Here is an 8,396-nt window from a genome sequence, read left to right on the forward strand (position 1 = left end):
CAGTGGCGGCTATTCTCAAAAAAATATGTGTGCTGAAAATATTATTTCTGAGGACCCACCCACTTTCATTATTTATTAGAAAATAAAAATTTTCCAATATTCAATCATCAGTGGTTATTGGGTTCACATATTTTAGACTCTGAGTGGAACGATGAAATGTATTTGGTTTTACAATGATGTATGATTTTATATTTTAGATTCTGAGTAGAAACGATGAATGTATTGATTTTACATTGATGTGTGTTTTTTTATTTTTTTATTTTTTATTTTTTATTTTTTTTGTGTCTGTGTACACGGTAAGTAGTCGAAATAATGCTACGATTTTCAACTTTAGTATCTTGTTCGATCAGAAAGTGAATATCGTTGGTGCATTGGGGAGGTCAAAATTTAAATTTCCCAGTAGTTTTCAAAAGCACCGGGAAAAACAAAAGAAAAATTAAGGAAAAACGGGAATTTTTAAGCAAAATCGATTTTTCACAAAATTGAATTTGGTTTTTGATGTAACTTTAAAACAAATGACTGTAGATACATGAAATTTTGACTGAATGTTTATATTAGCATTTCCTATACACCATACAATTTTGAAAATATTTTGACTCTTTTTGAGCTGTTTACGGACATTTTCAGTTTTCAATTTTTTTAGTTTTTTTTTTCTATAAATATCAATAAAGTTTTATCTGTTGGGCCAAAAAGTGTATAAATTTAATACAAAGCCCCTGATATATTGTTACAATATCAGTTGAAAAATATTTAAAATACATAGGCACAATTTTTTTTTATAAGCATTTAAAGATCGAATTTTGACAACATTTATGAAATTTAAAATTGAATAAATATTTTTTAGTTAATCTTTATATATAAGAATCTAACTTGATTTTGGAGACGAAGGAAACCGGTTTGTTTGTTTATTTACTATTACTATTATTTTTATTATTAATTATTTATTTGTTTGAACTTGCATTTTTCCATTTGTGATATATATTATTCATTGAATAAATAATTTATTGTTACATTTTTTTCTACCTTATCTCTATTCTATAATGAATATAATAAAATTTACCACTCCAGTGGTTGAATTCAAAATGTAGGATAAATAATTTTCAGAAATTAGCAATAACAATAACTACAATATGTAATTATATTATATTATTTGTATAGCCAAAAAATAGTCATATGTTTTTGAATTAATTTATAAAAAAATAATTTCTTCCGGAGGAAGGTCGGGCAGCTAGTAATTTATAAAATGTTCAACTTTTATATCTAAGGCTTGAAAATTTAAAACAAGATTCCATGTAAGTAGTTTATTCTGTTACCAAAAAATCTATAAAACACATAAGCACAGTTTATTTGTATAGTCATTTTAATTTCAAATTTAGACGAAATTACATTTTATAAAACCTAGAATAACTATTTCAATTATTTTGTTATGATTGTATAATATTATTTGTGGGTACTTGAAGCTTCTAAAGTATAATATTATATCTCTATGATAGTATCACAGTATCACGGTTTGTTGTTGATGTATAGCTCGTTATAAGTACCTAATGGATATTGTGATATGATTAATTTGGAATTAATTACAGGTACCTATTATAGGTCAATTTTTTTTTAATACCATAGATAAGTATATATGTATATGTCTAATACCTAGACTGATATACCGTCTCCACTCAGAATCGTTTTTCTTCTACAATGATATTATTTCATTGAATTCAAATTTAATACTATCCATTATACAGTGACCCACTTGTAACTTACTGTACAGCAGAGCGACATCCACTTACCCACCTTTTTCAAATTATTGGGTGTTTTTTAAACTGTATGATAATTAAAAAAAAAATATACTACAATATATTATAAATTAGTTACAAAATTAATTATACTTATAACCTATAACTTTAAAATTTAAAACAAGAACAACCAAATCAAAAACTATATACTTTTTAATACTATACAATATTGTATATATTATAAAAAAAATAATGATGATGATAATATATAATAATATTATAGTCTCATAATTTCAAAAGTTTAGGTTAGTCATAGTTTAGTTTCAAATTGAGATATAATAAATTACTTCAAGGAAGAATTACCTATAGGCAATATATTAGAGCAGTAAATAATATAATATACTATACATATTATTACTATGTACATTTCTATGCTACTTTTTATAAAATCTTTATTTATTTATAATTAAGCATAAAAAAATACATAACATAATTATTTATTAAACATAACATATTCGTCTGAAAACGATTTATTCCAGAACTTGTATTTAGTATTGTTTTGTTTTAATTATAAGTCATAGTATGATAAAAAATTACTCAAGTACTGAAGTACCCAACATCCATCCAACCACCCATCTGGGTACCCACCCACCCACCAAATTTTGTGTGTGTTGCTCAAGCAACACATCCACCATAGGATAGCCGCCACTGATGTGTATATAGGTATGTATGAAATATATATTATGCTGACGCGATGTTTAGCTCGCGTCATGTTAATAACTGACCGGGGAAAGAGAGACTAGCTAGTTAATGGAAGCAGTATACAGTTAGGTAATCATTGGAGGCAGTATGCAGTTAAGTAGCCGATGGAGGCAGTCTATGGTCGGCAGTTGATAATTTAATGTCAAGAGACGAGAGTCAATAGTCATAGTGGATGGTCGATAGTGGAAGTCGATGGGTGACAACGACCTTAAGAGGGCCCGATCGGTATAATTCAGTTATAATTTATAAGTATACCTAATACATATTATTTGATGTTCGACATATTATAAGATTCGATATTGTAGTAATAATAATACATTAATATTTAATAACAGATACATACATATATATATACGTTGAGTGTTTTGCTTCACATAAGGTAGTCCTGATCCCTAGTAATAATATCACACACCTCGGGTAGATCCACGCAGCATTAACAAAACGACACTTTTTTATTTATTTATTTATTTATTTTTTTCTATTTTTGTTCATTGAAACGACCTCAAGGTCTTTGATAATGCCTATCACAAGTGGGTAGTAGGGAGATCATGTGATTTATTTATCTATGTATATATCACTATATGCATGATACTACCCCCCTTCTCCAAGAGGAGACATGTGCGGTCTTCACTCCCAGTGGAGTGGGACCTAGTTGGAAACCAGATGACGCAATCGGACGACAGCACGGGAAAATGGTGACTGCGTAGAATCACACACATTTTTTGCATTTTGCTATGAATCGAACCGATGACTGTGTGAGTCGTAGTCAACTGTGTGATCACTGCGCCACTCCGGCCCCTTTTATTTATTTAAACTTACAATGTGTCAACATATTACATGTTATTACAAGGCATTATTTATATAATAATGATGCGGTTAACAGAAAATAATAGTGATGTGGTTGTGGAATGAAAATAATGGGAGATAAGATATTATATAAATATAAATTATTAATTTTAATTTTAATGTGATTTGTCTGGTTGATAAGATTATGGGATGCTATTAGCTGTGAGTGCATTTAAGACTGATGAAAGAAGGGAGATAAGGGGACTAATTAGTGAGTTTAAATTTGAAATAAAACTTGAGAGAGTGTCGGTGATTTTGAGTCCCGCGTGTACATTTTGGTAATTTTTGGTGGCTTCAGCGTAAGATTTGATTTTTTGATAGGTGTTGGAATCAGAGCCTTTGGCTGGATGGACGGTTTTTTCGACCTATAGGTAAAGCCATTTGAGTTGGTGGTGTTTGTTAGGAGCTTATTGAAAGCGGAGTAGTTGGAAATATTCTTGATATAGATAAGTGGAGCTGGAGGCCCCATGTCTCGTTCAGTGTGAGGCTGGTTTACAGGATCATCCTTGAGGTTGGTTGAAGACAAATTAGGAGCTATGTCGTCGATGTCATCAGTGGAGAGTAGGGCATAACGATTTGGTGAAACATAGACTTTAGATTTTTTGTCGTTTTGACTTGGCGAAGTTGACAGGATTGACAAATTTCGTTTTATGGTTTTTGGTGTACGCGGTGAAGCGGAACCGGCTTTTTGTATGTTGTTCATCATAAATTGTTGTTATGATATTATATAATTGGAACTGATAGTTAATAATGACCGTAATAAATTACTAATGAGCGCGCTCGGCGATAACGCAATGTATACGATATACGATGCAGCGTACGTGTGTTCATGGCCGAACTGAGAACGACACTTAAAACAGGTAGGAAGAACGAAAGATGAATAGAAGACGTTACAGTTGGAGGAGGCGACCGTCCCCGGAGTACCGATTTTTTTTGGAAATAATATTTTTTTTTTCTCCAGAAAAATTTCGATTCTAAGGTACACCCCTTGTGTTGTAATATTATTGTTGGGTGTCATGTGAATCTTATGTGAAGTTATTGGCCTAATAATTCTTAATGGATGTCAAATTTTATATTAAACGAAATACTAATAATCTACAGATTGCTAAAGTAACAAAATCAAATATTTTATTTTTAAACGAGTACTTTAATTCAGAAATAAATGCAATAGATTTAATAGTCATATTACGACAAATCGATGAGAATAATTTGGGAGATTTTTTTGAAAATTCGAAATTTGGAAAGATACCTTTATCAGCTAAGGTAGTTAAAAAATGTACGCTTTGCACTTTATACGAAGTCGAATGCTTGAGTAAAGAAGAATTTAATGCACTACACCAGTAGAGAAAAAAAGTTTAATTCATAATATTTTAGAATATCCACAGTTATTACAAAATAAAATAAATACCAATAGCGATATTTATACTGAATTTAAAACAGTTGATAATACAATTAAACTGACTTCAAAAAATAAAATGTCAAGACCTCAAAAATTTGTACCAAATATTTTTAACGGTTCGGGCGATAAATGCGTATTAGAATTTTTTGAGTACTTAAACGTGGTAGTTACTGCTAATGAGTGGTCTCCACAAATAAAATTAACTTAGTTGCCACTGTATTAAAACAATTCTGCTTATAAATATACAAGACATTAACAATTAATAACTTAAATCCTACTTTTGATGAAATCGAACGAATATTTAAGGAAACATTTTTATCACCAGCTAGAAATCGTATGTTAAGAAACGAATTACGAAATAAAAAGAAAAATCAACAGAAACAATATCGGCGTCCTTAGCAGATATTTTATATTTAATTAGTCAAACTAATTGTAGGTACCATTCTTGAGACAGGGAAAATTGATATAATATTAGAGACACTAACACCAGAATATTATAACACAGTAACTATTATAAATAATGACACTTTGGACAACTTGGAAATTAATTTAAAGAAAATAGAAAATTCAAAATTGATGAACACAGATTTTCAAAATATAAATTCTGTAGATATTGACACTTTAAAGAAAGAAAACGAATTTTAAAATCTAAATTAAACAGTATTAACAACGGTAATATAAATCTTAACCAGAAAAAGAAATTTAATAATAAAATGCATGTGAATAGTCCATATCAGAGTCTTAAAAATAATCCAAACGATACATTCAATAATAATATGTGCAATAAATTACGACCTGTACAATAATAACAACAATAATTTTAATAATTAAATGTATAATGCAAATAATTCATTTATTTCAAACAATACATTTTATCCAAATAATAATTATATTATAAGTAATGAAATTATGCCGAATCAATATATAGATCATAATAATTGCTTCAATCAAAGAAATACAAATACCCCCCCCCCCTCCACAAATAGTTTTAATAGTAATAATGGCTATACAAAACCAAAGTGGAATAATAGGTATATAAATATGCCTAACCAAAAAAGTTAGTCACAACATTATTATAAAAATAATGTATACAATAATAATCAAGGTGCAAATTTTAGCGAACAAAATGTAGACCAAAATTATCAAAAACCATCGCATACCACAAATGGTAACAGGCAAAATGTAGATTTAAATAACGTGATGAATCAGCACGCTATTGATCAGATGCCTGATAATAATAGATACACGTAATTCGAATAAAATATATCACGATAACCTTGTAGTAATAATAATACATTAATATTTAATAAGAGATACATACATATATACGTTGAGTATTTTGCTTCACATAATGTAACCCTAATCCCGAGTAATTATATAACACACAGAGGTCGATCGAGGCTCCGAGACCTTGTTGATATAAACAGAACGGGCGGGAAAAGCGAAAGGTGAAGAGGAGACGTTACAAAAAATTGGAATTTGAATAAACGAATTATTGATGGATAAAAAATATGTGTACTTAGGGATTCATCCTGTAAAATTACTGTTGTATATGATGTACTATTAGAATTATTAAGTGATAGAAATAGTGTATGTAATTGCTGAACCCGTATTATAGGCTATAACTCAATTAAACATGCTGATATTAACGTTCTTACGTATTTTTTTTTATCTTTCACGGTTAATCATTTATTTATACTAAGAAAAAAAATTGTACTGACGAGTATTTTATTTTATTTTATTAAAAAAATATTATTTGTAATTATTTACTGTACACGAGCTTCAATTCATTATGTATTATTGTATAATTATATGTAAACAGCCAGACAGATATATGCTATTTATAAACTACAAAGTATCTGTTTTATATTTTTGTTCGTATTTTTAATATAACAATAATCTGACAGTGTTCATACATTTTATGATAATACGTCCAGTCAAATGTCAGTTGGCGTATACACTTACTAAAAATTGTTGTTTCATCAAAGGGTTTTGAATGACTTAAGTCCCCAGGAACGAGGTCAACAGTGAAAGACTATGTCCAATCTGATAGCTGGACTAGTGGACTCATACTTTCTGATGGTCGTTGACTGATTTTTAGTCGAGTTCGTTTATGAGATAGATATATCGTTTAAGGTAATCGTTTAGCTGATTATATGATTCATTTTATTCAACTAAGTTTTTCACCGAGTTGGATCACTTGAATCAGAACATATACAAATATTTATTACTACTGCGTTATTATTAAAAACCTGAAAGCAAACCAGTAAGCTGATAAATATTTAATATGTCCAGTTTTTGAGCTCTAGTGGATTTTTGTGAACAGCAAATCTTAGTAATCATACCACTAGATGTCGTACAACATTCAAATCAGTTGTTTGTTAAATATTAATAGTATAAACTATAAAGAGAGTGTATGATGCTCCTAAGTTTAAGAATCTTGGCATGGAAAAGAGTTAATATTGAAAACCATAATTCATATTTTCGGTATTGGGGTTTTAGACAATATTTTTTATTTCCAGTTTTATTGGGTATTGGGTACTTTTACGATGTCACGTTATTACCTGTGCTTAAATTGAAAAAAGAGAGATGCGAAAATATAAAAAAAAATTTACTCCATCCCCCCACACCCCCTCCAAATCAAGCACTGATAACTTATTATGGATGCAAAGTCTTGATGGTTACTACTAATAATATATTATAGACTATAGTTAGTATAGTTACCTATTATATTATTATGTTAAGTTATCATTTTTAATTAAATTATTTAACTAGGAGATACAATTTTTTGTAGTTTATTGTATGTTTATGAGCATAATATTTTATTTATTAAATTGTGTTGTTAAAGCATTATGTTTTTGTTCAATTGCAAATAATTATTTCTATTTTATAAATGGTATTATTTTACTTTTCGGCTATTACTATTAATGCTTTCTGTTTCAGAATAAACTTCTCCGTTGAAGTTAAAACGTGCGGTGCATTTATGTTGGAAATTAATTTTAAAAGGTTCATACTGCAGAGTAAAATGTTCACAAACGTTTGTCAACGAAACTACTTTGATCTTTGGACTATATATTATTAAACACAAATGCCAACACATTTACGAATAATTTTGTGGCAACGCAGTGTAATAAGGAATTTACGTAATTTACATAAATTATCCACATAAATCAAAATTAATAGCTATTTGATCAAAACATGCTCTTATTTTATTTATTGATTAGGTTGGGGTCATTATTTATTTATCAAAAATTATCCTTATATGCTTAGTGCAAGTTAAATACAAATTTTTGGTCAGATTTTGAACATCTTATTCATTTTTCAAACTATTGTGAAAAAATGTGAATGTCATCATGAAACATTTTGCATAAAATATACTCAGGTAGTACTTATTATTTAACTCATAAAAGTTAGGTTTAATTTTAGTTATATAAATTAAAAGCTAGAAAGACCCAAAGTAATTGTGTCAAGATATCACGGAAAAAAGCCACAGAAAAAAGCCCTCTGAAAAAAACCCACGGAAAAAAATTTAAATATAATTATAAATAAAATATGTATTAATTAATATTTTAATATTACTTTTAATTGTTGACTCATTTTTGGTATAAATGTAATAAATATAAGTTGGAAAAATATATTGAAAAGTAAAAAATGTAACT

Source organism: Acyrthosiphon pisum, chromosome A1 (genome assembly GCF_005508785.2).
Source record: "Acyrthosiphon pisum isolate AL4f chromosome A1, pea_aphid_22Mar2018_4r6ur, whole genome shotgun sequence".
NCBI classification, from domain to species: domain Eukaryota; kingdom Metazoa; phylum Arthropoda; class Insecta; order Hemiptera; family Aphididae; genus Acyrthosiphon; species Acyrthosiphon pisum.